This window comes from Macaca nemestrina, chromosome 15, assembly GCF_043159975.1.
Source record: "Macaca nemestrina isolate mMacNem1 chromosome 15, mMacNem.hap1, whole genome shotgun sequence".
Classification (NCBI taxonomy): Eukaryota; Metazoa; Chordata; class Mammalia; order Primates; family Cercopithecidae; genus Macaca; species Macaca nemestrina.
This window is the reverse complement of record NC_092139.1, coordinates 15634747-15652785: the sequence shown is the minus strand read 5'-3', so window position 1 is coordinate 15652785 and position 18039 is coordinate 15634747. Positions and strand designations below refer to the sequence as shown.

At 46.1% G+C, this 18039-nt stretch overlaps 1 protein-coding gene across 7 annotated transcripts in view; it reads right to left on the bottom strand.

Moving 5' to 3' along the window:
* The window catches only part of LOC105470705 (staufen double-stranded RNA binding protein 1), an 81715-nt gene extending 64288 nt beyond the window's left edge, over window positions 1–17427 (bottom strand). For 5 of the 7 annotated variants that reach the window (XM_011722899.2, XM_011722901.3, XM_011722900.3 and 2 more), the window contains exon 1: window positions 17207–17426. The gene's annotated coding sequence lies outside the window, so the exon portion shown is untranslated. Of the gene's footprint in view, window positions 1–17206 lie in introns of all 7 variants that reach the window. The other 2 variants (XM_011722904.3, XM_011722903.2) reach the window with 2 other exon arrangements.
* Between the last annotated feature and the right edge of the window lie 612 nt (window positions 17428–18039).

The window sequence follows — 18039 nt, the reverse complement described above, 5'->3', positions numbered from 1 at the left end:
ATTACATATTGTCCAACCACATAAGACTGATTTTCAAACCTGTGTTTTCTTTCCCTTTATACCTACTACTTTATTCATAAACGTCGTTAGCATATGCTTGGTGACCCAAATACAATTTCATGGAAAATTTTACCAATAGGCACTGGGTACATAAAATAGTGGTATATTAAATTGCAAAATATGAAAAAAGCACATTATCTCTAATAAGTACAAATCATAATCATTTTTAGAAGTGAACTTTAGATGACAGAATTTGAGTTTAATTCTCAAATTCTGCAATCTATCTAGAGGTCCCCCAAGTTAAATGGTAGTCATCAGTAGTAACACATAGAATTTCTTACCTTGAGATGCTTTTATACATTCTTACACTGTTTTTGCTTGTTTCAGTTTCTAACTGCTACTATGGCTTCACAGGCAATAAAAAATCGCTGTTCACTGTCTAACTGATTCCACAAATAAACCATGAGCTCTAGTTTATTTTCTGGTATTTTAACAGTTCAGGTTCTTTTCGTAGATAGTATATTATACTAACAACTTTCCAGTCTAGAGCCCAGTTGTTCTAATACCTCAGCTATTCAAAAGACTGGCATGAATGGGAACTGAAAAAGGCCTCTGAGCAGCCCAAATACCTAAGACCTTCTAACACAGCCCATGCTTTTTAACAACAGGGGCCTCACTCAAGCCAAGCTTTTCCATGTTGAACAATTATTCTAAGTTTGGGTGTCTAGTTTTTGTTTTGTTTCCAAATCCCCTATTCTGAGAAGCAGGGTGTCTAGTTTTCTTTTTTCTTTTATTTTTTTTTTTTGAGACGGAGTCTCATTCTGTTGCCCAGGCTGGAGTGCAATGGTGCGATCTCGGCTCACCGCAACCTCCGCCTCCCGGGTTCAAGCTATTCTCCTGCCTCAGGCTCCCGAGTAGCTGAGATTACAGGTGGGTGCCACCACACCTGGCTAATTTTTGTATTTTTAGTAGAGACGGGGTTTCATCGTGTTAGCCAGGCTATTCTCCATCTGTGACCTCGTGATCTGCCCATCTCGGCCTCCCAAGGTGCAGGGATCACAGGTGTGAGCAATCACACCCCGTCCAGGGTGTCTAGTTTTCTAGCCCAAAGCAGAAGTAAAAAATAAAAGACAGGTGTGATGGCTCATGCTTGTAACCCCAGCACTTTGGGAGGCTGAGGCAGGCGGATTGCTTGAGCTCAGGTGTTTGAGACCAGCCTGGGCAACATGGCGAGACCTTGTCTCTCTTAAAATAAAATTTAAAAATTTAAGGGCCGGGCGCGGTGGCTCAGGCCTGTACTCCCAGTACTTTGGGAGGCCGAGGCAGGCAGATCACGAAGTCAGGAGTTGGAGACCATCCTGGCTAACACGGTGAAACCCCGTCTCTATTAAAAATACAAAATAATTACAGCAGGCGCCTGCAGTCCCAGCTACTCAGGAGGTTGAGGCACAAGACTGGCGTGAACCTGGGAGGCGGAGCTTGCAGTGAGCCGACATCACACCACTGCACTCCAGCCTGGATGACAGAGCAAGACTCCGTCTCAAAAAATAATAATAATAATAATAATTTAAAACACACACACAAAAAGTTAAATATAAGAACGGGAAAAGGGGCTATTAGAGTCAGACATAAAGATGATGCTAAAAAATAACCATCAACTTAGCAAAGAAAGAAGAGAGAGAGAGAGGAGAAATACAGCAGACTGCGCCCATATGGATCTCAAATACTTTTACACAGTGATAGCTGAGATTCATACAAACATTCACATTTTGGTCAGGTGTGGTGGCTCATGCCTGTAATCCCAACACTTTGGGAGGCCAAGACAGAACTTCTTGAGCCCAGGAGTTCGAGGCCAGTCTAGGAAACAGATGGAGACCCCATCTATACAAAAAATTTTAAAACTAGCTAGGCATGGTAGTATGTGCCTGTAGTCTCAGCTACTTGGAAGGCTGAGATGGAAGGACTGCTTGAGACCAGAAGGTTGAAGCTGCAGTGAGCCCTGACTGCATCACTGCACTCCAGCCTAGGCAATAAAGCAAGACTCCATGTCAAAACAACAACAAAAATTCATATTTCCATATGCAAATCTATTTTTTCAAATCCTCCAATTTCAAAAGATAATTCAAAGCCATCATGATCATTACCAATATATCTATATAGTGCACACTTACCACTGCAATTTTCCCCAGTCAAGAATGCATACTAAGCCGGGCACAGCGCTCATGCCTGTAATCCCAGCACTTTGGGAGGCCAAGGTGGGCCAATCACCTGAGGTCAGGAGTTCGAGGCTAGGCTGGCCAACATGGTGAAATCCCATCTCTACTAAAAATACAAAAATTAAGCTGGCGCAGTGACTCATGCCTGTAATCCCACCACTTTGGGAGGTCAAGGCAGGTGGATCACCTGAGGTCAGGAGTTCAAGACCAGCCTGGCTAACATGGTGAAACCCTGTCTCTACTAAAAATAAAAAAAATTAGTCTGGCATGGTGGCACATACTTGTAATCCCAGCTACTTGGAAGGCTGAGGCTGAAGAATCACTTGAACCCAGGAGGCAGAGGTTGCAGTGAACTGAGATTGGGCCACTGTATTCCAGCCTGGGTAACAGAGCGAGACTCTGCCTCAAAAATAAAATAAAATAAAAATATAAAAATTAGTCAGGCATGGCCAGGTACAGTGGCTCATGCCTGTAATCCTAACACTTTGGGAGGCTGAGGCAGGCGGATCACAAGGTCAGGAGATTGAGACCATCCCGGCTAACACTGTGAAATCCCGTCTCTACTAAAAAATAAGAATAAAAAAATAGCCAGGCGTGGTGACGGGCACTCGTAGTCCCAGCTACTCCAGAGACTGAGGCAGAATAGCGTGAACCCGGGAGGCAGAGCTTGCAGTGAGTGGAGATCACACCACTGCACTCCAGCCTGGGCGACAGAGCGAGACTCCATCTCAAAAAAAAAAAAAAAAAAAAAAAAATTAGCCAGGCATGGTGGCACACGCCTGTAATCTCAGCTTCTTGGGAGGCTGAGGTGGGAAAATCGCTTGAACCTGGAAGGTAGAGGCTGCAGTGAGCCGAGATCACGCCAGTGCACTCCAGCCTGGGTGACAGAGCAAGACTCCATCTCAAAGGAAAACAAAAGCATATTAGAATACAAGAGCATGAATTAAATTCACTACTTTATTCATTCAACAAATAATTATTCAACACCTATTTACAGGCACTATTCTAGGCAATGGGGAAAGGTATGCACAGTAAGACACAGTCACTGTCCGGATGGAATTCACATTCGTACACCCAACACAAATTTTTTAATAAATAACTCACAGTAGCCCTTTAGTAGTAACATAGCACTGGCCAGGCGCGGTGGCTCACGCCTGTAATCCCAGCACTTTGGGAGGCCAAGGTGGGCGGATCACAAGGTCAGGAGATCAAGACCATCCTGGCTAACACAGTGAAACTGCGTCTCTACTAAAAAATACAAAAAATTAGCTGGTCGTGGTCGTGGGCACCTGTAGTTCTAGCTACTCAGGAGGCTGAGGCAGGAGAATTGCTTGAACCCGGGAGGCAGAGCTTGCAGTGAGCCAAGATTACACCACTGCACTCCAGCCTGGGTGACAGAGCGAGACTCTGTCTCAAAGAGAAAAAAAAAAAACACAGCACCTCATAACTGAAAAAGACACATAAAAATGTAAAAGATAGGGCCGGGCGCGGTGGCTCACGCCTGTAATCCCAGCACTTTGGGAGGCCGAGGCGGGCGGATCACAAGGTCAGGAGATCGAGACCATGGTGAAACCCCGTCTCTACTAAAAATACAAAAAATTAGCCGGGCGCGGTGGCGGGCGCCTGTAGTCCCAGCTACTCAGGAGGCTGAGGCAGGAGAATGGCGTAAACCCAGGAGGCGGAGCTTGCAGTGAGCCGAGATCGCGCCACTGCACTCCAGCCTGGGCGACAGAGCGAGACTCCGTTTCAAAAAAAAAAAAAAAAAAAGTAAAAGATGGCTGGGTATGGTGGACCACGCCTATAATCCCAACACTTTGGGAGGCCAAGGTGGGAGAAAGAGCCCAGGAGTTTGAGACCAGGCTGGGCAACATACTGAGACTCTGTCTCTACAAAAAATTTTTTAAAAGTAGCCAGATGTGGTGGCACACACACCTTGATCCCAGCTACTTGGGAGGCTGAGGTGGGAGGACTGCTTGAACCCAGGAAGTGGAGGCTGCAATGAAGGGTGATTGTGCCAGTGCACTCCAGCCTAGATGACAGAGTGAGACCCTGTGTCAAAATCAAACAAACGATGACAACAAAATAGGTAAAAGGGTATTTAGGGTAAGGGCAAACCAGATGTTGGGTATGATGTAAAAAAACTCTCGGCCGGGCGCGGTGGCTCAAGCCTGTAATCCCAGCACTTTGGGAGGCCGAGACGGGTGGATCACAAGGTCAGGAGATCGAGACCATCCTGGCTAACACAGTGAAACCCCGTCTCTACTAAAAAATACAAAAAACTAGCCGGGCGAGGTGGCGGGCGCCTGTAGTCCCAGCTACTCGGGAGGCTGAGGCAGGAGAATGGCGTGAACCCGGGAGGCGGAGCTTGCAGTGAGCTGAGATCCGGCCACTGCACTCCAGCCTGGGTGACAGAGCGAGACCCCGTCTCAAAAAAAAAAAAAAAAAAAAAACCTCAACTGGGGATCTGAGTTTGGGTTGCAACTCTGCCACTCACCTGAATAACCCTAAACAAGTTACATCTGCAGGCCTCACCCTTTTAATATGTAAAATGGGGTTATGCCTGTAATCCCAGCACTTTGGGAGGCTGAGGCAGAAGGATCACTCGAGGCCAGGATTTCCAGACCAGCCTGGGCAACAAAGTGAGACCCCCATCTCTACAACAATTTAAAAATTAGCCAGGTGTGGTGCCATGTGCCTGTAGTCCCAGCTACTTGGGAGGCCGATGTGGGAGGATTGCTTGGGCCCATCAGGTTGAGGCTACAGTGAGCTATGATCGTACCACAGCACTCCAGCCTGGGGTGATGAAAAAAAAAAAAAAAATGGGATACCATCACAATTTTTTAGGGTTTTTTTTTATTGTTTTTGAGACAGAGTCTCACTCTGTCACCCAGGCTGAAGTACAGTGGCACCATCTCCACTCACTGCAACCTCCACCTCCCGGGTTCAAGCAACTATCCTGCCTTAGCCTCCCGCACAGCTGGAATTACAGGCACCCACCACCACACCTGGCTGATTTTTGTATTTTTAGTAGAAACAGGGTTTCACCATGTTGGCCAGGCTAGTCTTGAACTCCTGACCGCAAGTGATCTGCCTGATGGCCTCCCAAAGTGCTGGGATTACAGGGGTGAGACACCGCGCCCAGCCTACCACAATGTCTGGTTGTTTTTTTTTTTTTTTTTTTGAGACGGAGTCTCGCTCTGTCTCCTGGGCTGGAGTGCAGTGGCCGGATCTCAGCTCACTGCAAAAGCTCCACCTTCCGGGTTTATGCCATTCTCCTGCCTCAGCCTCCCAAGTAGCTGGGACTACAGGCGCCCGCCACCATGCCCGCCAATTTTTTTTTTTTTTGTATTTTTTTTTAGTAGAGATGGGGTTTCACCGTGTTAGCCAGGATGGTCTCGATCTCCTGACCTCGTGATCCACCCATCTCGGCCTCCCAAAGTGCTGGAATTACAGGCTTGAGCCACCGCGCCCGGCCACAATTTCATATGATTAATAAAATGGTAATCATATGATTCTTGGGTGGATTAACTGGTAATGTAGGCGAAATGCTTGTAAACTATGACATGCCGGCTGGGTGTGGTGACTCATGCCTGTAATCTCAGCACTTTGGGAAGTCGAGGCAGGTGGAGCACAAGGCCAGGAGTTTGAGACCAGCCTGGCCAACAGGGTGAAACCCTGTCTCTACTAAAAATACAAAAAAAAAAAAAAAAACCCTAGCCGGGTACAGTGGCAGGCACCTGTAATCCCAGATACCCGGGAGCTGAGCCAGGACAATCGCTTGAACCCAGGAGGTGGTGGTTGCAGTGAGCAGAGACCACGCCACTGCACTCCAGCCTGGGCGACAGGGCAAGACTCCGTCTCAAAAACAAAACAAACGGCCGGGCGCGGTGGCTCAAGCCTGTAATCCCAGCACTTTGGGAGGCCGAGACGGGCGGATCACTAGGTCAGGAGATCGAGACCATCCTGGCTAACAGGGTGAAACCCCGTCTCTACTAAAAAATACAAAAAGCTAGCCGGGCGACGTGGCGGGCGCCTGTAGTCCCAGCTACTCGGGAGGCTGAGGCAGGAGAATGGCGTAAACCCGGGAGGCGGAGCTTGCAGTGAGCTGAGATCCGGCCACTGCACTCCAGCCCAGGGACAGAGCGAGACTCCGTCTCAAAAAAAAAAAAAAAAAAAAAAAAAAAACAAACAAAGTCCAGGCACAGTTGCTCACGCCGGTAATCCCAGCACTTTGGGAGGCCGCAGTGGGCGGATCACAAAGTCAGGAGTTCAAGACCAGCCTGACCAACATGGTGAAACCTCATCTCTACTAAAAATTTAAAAATTAGCCGGGCATGGTAGCACGGACCTGTAGTCCCAGATACCTGAGAGGCTGAGGCAGGAAAATCACTTGAACCCAGGAGGTGGAGGTTGCAGTGAGCCAACATCACGTCACTGCACTCCAGCCTGGGCAACTCAGCCACACTCCTTCTCAAAAAACAAAAAACAAACAAAACAGTATGACATGCCATGCCAAAGTCAGCTGTTAAACATTATTAGGGTAGACCATAACTTACATTATAAAATGATAATAAAAAGCCACATTCAAAACACCCTATTACGAAGATTAAAAAGGCCGAGGCCAAGGCGAGGGGATCGCCTCAGGTCAGGAGTTCGAAACCAGCCTGGCCAACATGGTGAAACCCTATCTCTACTAAAAATACAAAAATTAGTTGGGCATGGTGGTGGGTGCTTGTGATCCCAGCTACTCGGGAGGCTGAGGCAGGAGAACTGCTTGAACCCGGGAGGCAGAGGTTGCAGGGAGCTAAGATTGAGCCACTACACTTCAGCCTGGATATGACAGAGTGAGACTCCATCTCAAACTATATATATATATATATATATATATATATATAAAAAGAAAAGCAAATGAAAAGGCCGGGCACAGTGGCTCACACCTGTAATCCCAGCACTTTGGAAGGCTGAGGCTGGCAGATTACGAGGTCAGGAGATCAAGACCATCCTGGCTAACATGGTGAAATCCCGTCTCTACTAAAAATACAAAAAATTAGCCGGGCGTGGTGGCGGGCGCCTGTAGTAGCAGCTGCTCAGGAGGCTGAGGCAGGAGAATGGTGTGAACCCGGGAGGCGGAGCTTGCAGTGAGCCAAGATCGTGCCACTGCACTCCAGCCTGGGCAACAGAGCAAGACTCCATCTCAAAAAAAAAAAAAAAAAAAGGCTGGGCATGGTGGCCCACACCTGTAATCCCAGCACTTGGGAGGCCAAAGCAGATGGATCACCTGAGGTCAAGAGTTCGCGACCAGCCTGGCCAACATGGCGAAACCCCATCTTTACTAAAAATACAAAAATTAGCTGGGCCCGGTGGTGCATGCCTGTAATCCCAGCTACTCAGGAGATTGAGGCAGGAGAATCGCTTGAACCTGGGAAGCAGACGTGGCAGCGAGCTGAGATCGCGCCACTGCACTCCAGCCTGGGCTACAAGAGAGAAACGCCATCTCAAAAAAAAAAAAAAAAAAAATGATAAAAAGTAGCAAATTATAGAAAGTCCCTCACGCAAAAGAAAGTTGATTTCACTTGTATTCTTTTTTATGTTTGGTACTTGAATAAATTCTCAGCTAAAAGGAAAATTACTATACAGAAATAGTCACTTGCTAAACATTACAGGTTGCAAAGGTTTACTCAATGATAAACCAAAAGGAAACTTATTTGCCTAACTATATTTGAATGTCATCTAGGTAAAGGGTCATGGAGCTTTCATGAGCAGGTTGGTTCAATTATGCAACAAGGAAAATAAGCTTCCAAGCATAATTAGACTTATCATTACATATAAATTGTTCTTTCTGACAGAGGAAAGGACTGCCCAACATTCTGCATAAAATCACAATGGCTTCAGCAAACAATGGCCCTATTTGTATCGGGGTGGAATCTGCAAGGGTAGAAAATTCATGCCTCAGTTAACTGTAATCTATAGAAGGCACAGACTTCAAAAAAGCAAAGACAGGAGAAAATCAGACAAGATCTAGTTAGATCCTAAAGCACATCTCTGAAAGGAGCTAATATAGTAACAATGTAAGCAGCATTATCTGCTCACTTCATCCCAAGGAGTATTTCCAACACCTTTTAGTGATTAGCGAGACATGCTATGTCATTACAGACTACACGGTAGCCTCAGTTGAAGTTAAACACAAAATGGAACTTCAGACACCATCTCACTAAAAGCTCAAATCCAAAGGCAGATTTAATTTCATTGATCCAGCCTTTTAAGACTTGCCATAAAAGACGACGACTGCCCGGGTGGAATACCAAAGAAACTTCTGATTCAGATCACCAATTCAAAGAAAAGTAAAACAAAATTGTTCAGGAAGCAGCTCAATTCCAAACAGAAAGCTGCATTAAATACTCCCAACAGTATCAGCCACAAAAGGGATGTTAGAAAGGGCTAGGAAGCAAAGAGGACAACCAGCACCTATCCTATAAAGTTAATTGGAAGCTTAATTAACTCATTTCCACTAAAGCAGAACGTTAGAATTCAGAAGAAATGAATTTTTTAGCAACAATCTGGACTATTGGTTTTTTGTTTTTGTTTTTGTTTTTGAGACGGAGTCTCGCTGTGTCTCCCAGGCTGGAGTGCAGTGGCGTGATCTCGGCTCACTGCAAGCTCCACCTCCCGGGTTCACGCCATTCTCCCGCCTCAGCCTCCCAAGTAGCTGAGACTACAGGCGCCCGCCACCACGCCCGGCTAGTTTTTTGTATTTTTAGTAGAGACGGGGTTTCACCATGTTAGCCAGGATAGTCTCGATCTCCTGACCTCGTGATCCACCTGCCTCAGCCTCCCAAAGTGCTGGGATTACAGGCTTGACCCACCGCGCCCGGCCATTGTTTTTGTTTTGTACATGGAGTTTTGTTCTGTCGCCCAGGCTGGAGTGCAGTGGCACAATGTCAGGTCACCGCAACCTCCACCTCCCAGGTTCAAGCCATTCTTCTGCTTCAGTCCCCCGAGTAGCTGGGATTACAGGCACACACCACCACACCCAGTTAATTTTTGTATTTTCAGTAGAGACAGGATTTCACCATGTTGGCCAGGCTGGTCTCGAACTCCTGACCTCAGGTGATGCGCCTGCCTTGGCCTCCCAAAATGATAGAATTACAGGCGTGGCCACTGTGCCAGCAATTTTTAACAAACTTGATGGCACATGATAGTAGTAATTTAGGAGCTGGCCTCCTTCAACACAAAGGTTAATAAGACAGCCCCTCCCCACACACAAACCTGTGGATCAGTTTTAAGTTTTAGCTTAATTTGACAGAACAAATAAAAGCAAACTGGAAAGCTATTTCAAGGGTCCATTTAAAAGACTATTACTTAACCAGGCTTTCTTTCAAACTGATCTAAGGTTCTAATGAGCAAAATTCATCCTAGCTGCTGTGGTGGGGAGAGTCGGGGGAGGGCCGCTAGTGACAAGCAGAAACAATTATCCTAAACAAAAAGCACCTAAGCATAATTTAGAGACAAAGCATGGTTCAGTGGAAAGAACACTGACTTTGGAGTCAGACCAGCCTATGCTCTAGAACTAATACTTGCTGTCTCAGGACTCTGAGCCAGTTATCTGGCCTCTTGGAAGTATCCTCAGCAATTATGACCTTTACGCTGCAAAGATGTTTGCATTAGAAATACAACATAAAGGGTCTAAGAAACCCTTTTATTTTGGTTCAAGGAAAGAGCTAAATGAACTGCAACTTTTATATTATTAGGTAAATTCAACTTGACCTTTTAGATTCCTTTTCTGCATAAAATAACCTTCATCCTGTAATTCTAACCTGGCCCATGGTTAGAATCACAGAGCTCAATAGTAGCGAATATTATTATCCAGCAAATTCACTAAACCTGTTCTTACACATGAACATCTATAAAACTTACAGCGACACTCCACTTGTAAAAAGTTTTAAATGGGATCAGAGAATATGCTGACTAAAACCAACCCACTCACTGAGCAACCAGTTCTGTAGCTACATCAAATACAGGGGTAAGGCCGGGCACAGTCGCTCAAGCCTGTAATCCTAGCACTTCTCGAGGCTGAGGCGGGCAGACTGCCTGAGCTCAAGAGTTCGAGACCGGCCTGGGCAACACAGCAAAACTCTGTCTCTACTAAAAATACAAAAAATTAGCCGGGTGTGGTGGTGCTCGCTTGTAGTCTCAGCTACTCGGGAGGCTGAGGCAGGAGAATTGCTTTAACCCAAGAAGTGGAGGTTGCAGTGAGCCGAGATCACACCACTGCACTCCAGCATGGGGAACAGGGCAAGATTGTCTCCAAAAAAAAAAAAAAAAGAAAAAAAAAAAAGCAGAGGCAATCTAATGAAGGTTTAACCCTCAGCAATCATTTTCACTCAGGGTAAAAGACCCCAATGTATTTAAATAGATTTTCTTAGTCTTTATTGTCTGGGAGACATGACACAAAATTTTTATCATAATAAAATGGCCAGTTTTGCTTCCATTACTTTTATAAACCCACGTAGTCATCACACTTCTTTCCCAAATTAGATTCCAGATTAAACAGAAGCCAGATGGGTTACAGATTTGATATTTAGAAGACTAATTTTTAATCGAAAGCAAACACTTTCTCAAATAGATTTTTCCACTTTTGCTTTCAGTAAATATACTTTGAGGGAGCTCCCTGAGTCTACTTCTTTAATAAACACATGTAATCCCAGAAAATATACAGTAATTAACAGCCTGAGGGATTTTTCTCTACTTCCATTTATCTGGTGACATAAATCACTGTTACATCAACCTTATTCACTAGTATGGGAATGTAAACATTTAAAAAATAAATTAAGCTGGCCGGGCGCGGTGGCTCAAGCCTGTAATCCCAGCACTGTGGGAGGCCGAGATGGGCGGATCACGAGGTCAGGAGATCGAGACCATCCTGGCTAACACGGTGAAACCCCGTCTCTACTAAAAAATACAAAAAACTAGCCGGGCGCGGTGGCGGGCGCCTGTAGTCCCAGCTACTCCGGAGGCTGAGGCAGGAGAATGGCGTAAACCCGGGAGGTGGAGCTTGCAGTGAGCTGAGATCCGGCCACTGCACTCCAGCCTGGGCGGCAGAGCGAGACTCCGTCTCAAAAAAAATAAATAAATAAAATAAATAAATTAATTAATTAAGCTATTTGCAGTAATTTCCATTTTACCACTTTAAAAATATTACTTTTCTTTTGGTAAGGTTTTCTAGTTCAGAGCATTAAGCTGTCAATAAGACAGATATCTAAGCCATCCATGGGGTGGCATTTGATAAGATAAACTTAGCTATATATTTATAATCCTATTATCTCCTTAGCAGGTGAGAACAATGGATTTAGCCAACATTATTCAAGCTTCATAATACTGTATGGTAAAATGTTAATGATAAAGAGTAGATGGTATTCACCACCATGAAACAGGGCAGAAATAAACAGAAAGTAGACAGTATCTAAAGAGATGTACAATAAAACTTCATAAACTTTGTTAATATGTTTGAAATTTTTCATAATAAAATGGTGGGGGTAAATAATCATAGCAACTAACATGCCCTCTCATAGTTCAACCGTTAACTGGCAATTTATATTTTTTGGAACAGCACAAATGGTATACAGCCTTGATTCTGGTGAAGTTTTATTTAAAGAAAACCTCATGTAGAAAATTACACGAGAAGCATTTCAACCACAAATGTCTCCATCACCAGAAGTCAAGGTAAAATAACCTGTTATAGGTCTAATGTGAAACAAATCTGTCATAAAATTCTCTAAATATTTTTGAAAGCTCTAAAAAAGCTACCTCAAAGCTCTTGAGAGGGGAGGAATTTATACTTCCTCAAACTGAACAATTCTGCATCACTAAATATGACATTAAATAGAAGCTCATGAAAACAAGGCCTCTGCCTATAATTGCAGCTACTAAGGAGGCTGAGGTGGGAGGATCACTTGAGCTCAGGAGTTCAAGATCAGCCTGGGCAACAAACTCTGGAACTGGCTTGTGGAATCCCACAAAAAGATACCTTTTTCATGAAAGTTTCATCTTTATGCTGAATTACACTCTTACTCAATCCAGTAAAAAGGCTCAAAGAAAGTTGCCCTACAGGCCAGGCGTGGTGGCTCACGCCTGTAACCCCAGCACTTTGGGAGGCCGAGGTGGGCGGGATCACAAGGTCAGGAGATGGGGACTATCCTGGCCAACACGGTGAAACCCCGTCTCTACTAAAAATACAAAAAATTAGCTGGGCGTGGTGGCGGGCGCCTGTAGTCCCAGCTACTCGGGAGGCTGAGGCGGGAGAATGGCTTCAACCCAGGAGGCGGAGCTTGCAGTTAGCTGAGATTGCGCCACAGCACTCCAGCCTGGGTGACAGAGTGAGACTCGGTCTCACAAAAAAAAAAAAAGAAAGAAAGAAAGCTGCCCTACAAACTGAGACTACCTTGTGGTATTGGGGAGAGAGACGGGATGAAGCAGCATCCAGTTTGATAACACCCAGAATGATATTAATGATCTGGACTTTAGAATGGGGGTGGAGGAGAGTTCCATGAGTCATGGCCATTTCTAAACTTAAAACACAGTAAATCCTCTCTTAATGTAAGGGATAGGTTCTGGGAAACAGAGACTTCCGACTAACACAGGCTAACTGATACAAAGAAGAGTTAGGTTCTAGGGCATATTTCTCATCAGAAAAACATCACCAAACTTTCAAATAAAGACCAAACACTTCTAATATTAAACACTGAAATAAATGTGAAGTAGATATAATTTTTTTTTTTTTTGAGACATACTTCCGCTCTTGTTGCCCAGGCTGGAGTGCAATGGCATGATAACCGCTCACTGCAACCTCTGCCTCCCAGGCTCAAGTGACTCTCCTGCCTCAGCCTCCTGACTAGCTGGGATTACAGGCGCCCACCAACAAGCCTGGCTAATTTTTTGTATTTTTAGTAGAGACAGGGTTTCGCCATGCTGGCCAGCTGGTCTCCAACTCCTGATCTCAGGTGATCTGCCCGCCTCAGCCTCCCAAAGTTCTGGGATTACAGGCGTGGGGCTGCAGTAAGCCGAGATTGCACACAGCCTGGGCGACAAGAGTGAAACTCCATCTCAAAAAAAAAAAATTTACCACTTATTCCAGTTCAGGGTTGGGGTGGCTGGAGCCTATCCCAGCAGCTCAGAGTGCAAGGCCGGAACCGGCCCTGGACAGGACATCCACTGCAGAAAGCACTCACACATACACACACTGCTCCACACACCAGTGAACCTCATGTGCACAGCTTTGGGATGTGGGAGGAAATCAAGAGTACCCCGAGAAAACCCATGCAGGGATAGGGAGAACGTGCAAACTCCACAAACAGTTTTTTTCCTCACATTATCTTGAAACAACATTATTCAAGGATCTGCTGTAATCTGTATATACCTGGGCTTTCTGGCTGAAGCATAAAAGAGAGCAACTTATTCTGAAGAAACTCTATTTATGGTAACAATTCTCAATGCTTATAATTTTTACTTTAAGCTTAATGAGAAGCACTACACATTTTCTAAAATGTGTTGTGTCCTTTCCCAGATACTAAATTAGTGTTTCTTTCCTAAATCAATTTTAAGAGGTGTATCCTTCCCCATCTTCCAGGTAGTAATAACTAAAACGTAACATGTAACATTTCCACTGTACCAGATCAAGCTCAAAAGTAAACCTACAAACCTGAAATAACGTTACAGATCTAAAAGCTGAAAACTATTCATGAATAGAAATTTGAAAGTTATGCAACAATGACAAACATTTATAATATTCCTGTCAAATTCCATTGTAAGAGAGATCTTTTAGACACAAGAAAGAAAAACGTGAACACTCATGCTGTGATTTCATACTATTCACAAAAATTAAGGTTTCATTCATATTTGCTAAATTTGTTATTTGGAAATAGAGCACATGGGGGCTCTTTGGAAAACAATTCTATGATAAAAGATTATCTTTTGCTTAATTCTTAACCTAAGGTAACAGCAGTATCTTTACACAACTACTGTAAAGAAACTTTTTAAGTTTTCGTTACGAATTATTAACTGTAGTTTAACTTTGACACAAAGTTATCTCTATTAAAGTGGGTTAACAGGCAGGTTTCTGCCAAACAGGACTAGGGAGATCTGTATTTCTGTTTGCTTTTCAATTATAGTCATTAATAGCTCAAGAATTTTTGCTTTTGTACACAACAAAGAAGCAAGGCTGTATTTTGACTTTGAGGAGCTGAAAGCATTGAATCAAGAGTTAATTTTCTTTTTCTTTTCTGCTGTACAGAAACCATTTATAAACAGAGAAGGGAAGCCCAACGAACAAAATGAGAACTATTATTCTACTAAAAGTAAATTTTGTGACATTAATCTAGAGCAATCTGGTAAAAGCCAAAATCGCTAATGTTGCGATACAACGTTTAAGATTTGTTTCAAAATAATCTAGTTTGTGTGGGGGGATACAACATGAAACAAAACCGACCTTGGCTATGAGTTAATAATTGTCAAAGCTGAGTGAGTGACTAATACATGGGGTTCTCCATACTATCCGAGTTTTACATATTTTCCAGAATAAAAAGATTTTTTTAATGGTATTTAAAATACCATTTCCCTATTGCAATATGCCATAGTGATATGGCAGTATTAGACATGCTTTACACTGTTTGTATAGTTGTTTGCTTACGTGGTTTTTTTGGTTTTTGTTTTTGTTTTTTTTTTTTGAGACAGTCTCGCTATGTCGCACAGGCAACCTCCGCCTCCTGGGTTCAAGCGATTCTCCTGCCTCGGCCTCACGAGTAGCTGGGACTGCAGGCGCCCGCCACCGCATCCGGCTACTTTTTGTATTTTCAGTAGCGACGGGGTTTCACCATGTTGGCCAGTATGGTCTCCGTCTCCTGACCTCGTGATCCACCCGCCTCGGCCTCCCAAAGTGCTAGGATTACAGACATGAGCCACCGCGCCTAACCTGCTTATGGAGGCCGAGGCGGGTGGATAACAAGGTTAGGAGTTCAAGATCAGTCTGGCCAACATGTCAAAACCCTGTCTCTATTAAAACTACAAAAATTAACACGGTGCGGCGGCGGGCGCCTGTAATCTCAGCTACTCGGTAGGCTGAGACAGGAGAATCGCTTGAACCCAGGCGGCAGAGGTTGCAATGAGCCGAGATCGTGCCACTGCACTCCAGCCTGGGCGATAGCGTGAGGCTATCTCAAAAAAAAAAAAAAAAAAAAAAAAAAATTCAAACAAATATTTTAAATTAGAAACAATGGTAAGACTGTCAGAAAATTCTAGGAAAACGTCAAAAACAAGGAGGCCACTTTGCCGCATGTGTGTTGAGAAGCATATAAGTAAAAATATTTTCAGTACACTAATGAAATTTAATGCCTAAAACAATCCTAAGATACAGGAGGATCACTGAGGTAAACACACACTCCTTACTCGTATAAAATTGAACACCCATAAGTTGCATTTCCTTAGAGTACACCTATAAAACTAAGTACAGAATTTTTCAAAACCCAGTATGCTTTAATAAAGTTGCTGTACTAAAAATCCCACCTGTCACCAGGAAAACCGAAACTGCTCCCTCTACACTCCAACTGTATTTTTAGTTTTTACCTCAACAAGTAGCAATGTAATTTACATTTGGTAAGCACGGATTCCTGAAAGGCCAAAATCAACCAGGAACCTGACTGAACTCTTTCCACCACGCTCTTAACAATGAAAGCTACAAGCAGAAGAGAAGTGTGAACTTAAAAACGTCCACACAGCCGAAGAACAGTGGCAGAATAGACTGAAGCACGTATCTTCGCGGAACAGGAGAAAACTTCCACACAAGCAATACTGCAACACGGAGGCGGGGCAAGGGCTTAAAAGGAAAGCCAACAGGGAGGGGGGAATATAAGCAAAGCTTCAGTGAAAAAAACTTATCGAGGTGTAGAGAAAGAACAGACAGACAAATTTTTCCATCTTCGTACACCCCGCTTCAGAGCCTGATACACAGTAAGTGCTCCAGATAGGTTTGCTCAACTCAAGGGAAGCTTCTGCCAGCAACTTTCCCAGAAATGGAATGACAACAAGAAGCTGGCTGATGGCGGGGCGGGGGGAAATGGACAGGTTGCTCATCCTGCGGGAGATGGTGAATATCCTGCAGTTGGCTAAGCGGAGGACATGGAAAGAAATAGCATCCATCGTTTACAGACTGCAAACGACAACGTACCAATTAAGCGTACGCCCCTTTCAGATGTTAAGAACTCAAAACAATGCCCTGGCTCTGGACATGGGCACGCGGAACACTGCAGCCTCTAAGAAACCCAAACGGATAGGTAGGTCAACTTCTATCCACTCTGTCCATTAAATTATACCTTCATATCACGCTAATAAATTATGCAGACGGTTTATTGGGACACGCTCTGCGTCTGGCACTCTGATAAGCGCTTTACACGCCCCATTTCACTGAACCCTAACAGTCTTAAGAGGCAGGGACGGTATTAGCAGCCCCCTTTCCAACCAAGACACAAAGAGTTTAAGTGTCTTGCCTAATGGGGCAGAGCCGGGTTTGGCACCCGTTTTGGACACCTGGGCCGTGCTCTTAACCACTAAGCTACAGACCTGGGCCGGCGACACGGAGAGGCTCCAGCCCTAGGGGACCTGAAGCGGTCCACCCCCCAACCCGCGCCCCAGCCCCGGGAATAACTTCGGCATCCCCGCGCGCGCCATGCGGGACGAGGAAAGGCGGCCGCGGCACCTGTTTGTGACACCGGCGAGGGCTGGAGGGGATGGGGGCGCCCGAGGCCAGGCCTCAGGGCGCCCGGAGGCGGGGGGCGCAAGAGGACCCGCCTCCTCCGGGAAGGCCCCGCGGGCTACATAGGCCCGGGGGAAGGCGGCGGGGCGCGCGGGCCCGCCGAGGCCTAGGCCCCACCCGCCGCCCACCTCCCCACCACCGCGGCGCCCGCGCGGGCTCCGCCAGGCCCGGCTCGGCCCGGTCGCCTCACCTGGCTGCTGCCCCGAGCTCGTCCCCCGGCCGGCGGTCCTGGGCGGTGGCGGCGAGGAGGAGAAGGAGGAAGGAAAAAGGGAGAGGAAGAAGGGACGAAGGGAGGGAAGAGGCGGAGTGGCCGTGGAGGAGGCGGGCGCCGCCGGGCCGGGGGGTGGGGGGGCGGTCAAAGGAAGCAGGAGCCGAGAGAGACGCGGCGGTCGCCGGCGCAAACGCTGAAGAGCCGCTCCGGCGCCCGCAGCCCGGCAGGAAGTGACGGGGGAGGGGCAGGCGCCCGCCCCCGTCCCCCGCCCGCCTCCAGGCCCGGCCCCACCCCCACCAGCGGCCCGGACCACAAGTTCCGGCGGGCGCTGCGGCGGAGCCTGCGCTCGCAAGGCACGCCGGGAGCTCAGCGGGAGTGGCGCCCTGTCCCGCCTGGGCCGCCGCGGGCCGCCCTGGGCCCCGGGGCCTGCCGGGAGTTGTAGTTCTGGTGGGAGTTTCGTGCTGCCTGCTGGACTTGAAGCGTGTCTGGGAGAACCCAGCCTACCTTCTTTCCTCCTCCACTTCCTTTTTCCTTCCTTCTCTCGGTCTTTCCTCTTGTCTTGCCTCTGGCCCTCCTTTCTCTCCTTCCTGCAGTTGTTTCTTCCTTCATCTGTAAATGTTTATTAAATGCTTGCTGTATGCAAGGCATTGCTCCAAGGGCTAAGAATGTAGTGGTGAACAGACAAAAATCCCTGCCCTCGTAGAGCTTACATTCTTGTGTGAGTAAAACACACAATAAATAAAATCAGAAAATTTTACAGTGAGATAAAAGACAATAGCCCGGATGCGGTGGCTCACGCCTGTAATCCCAGC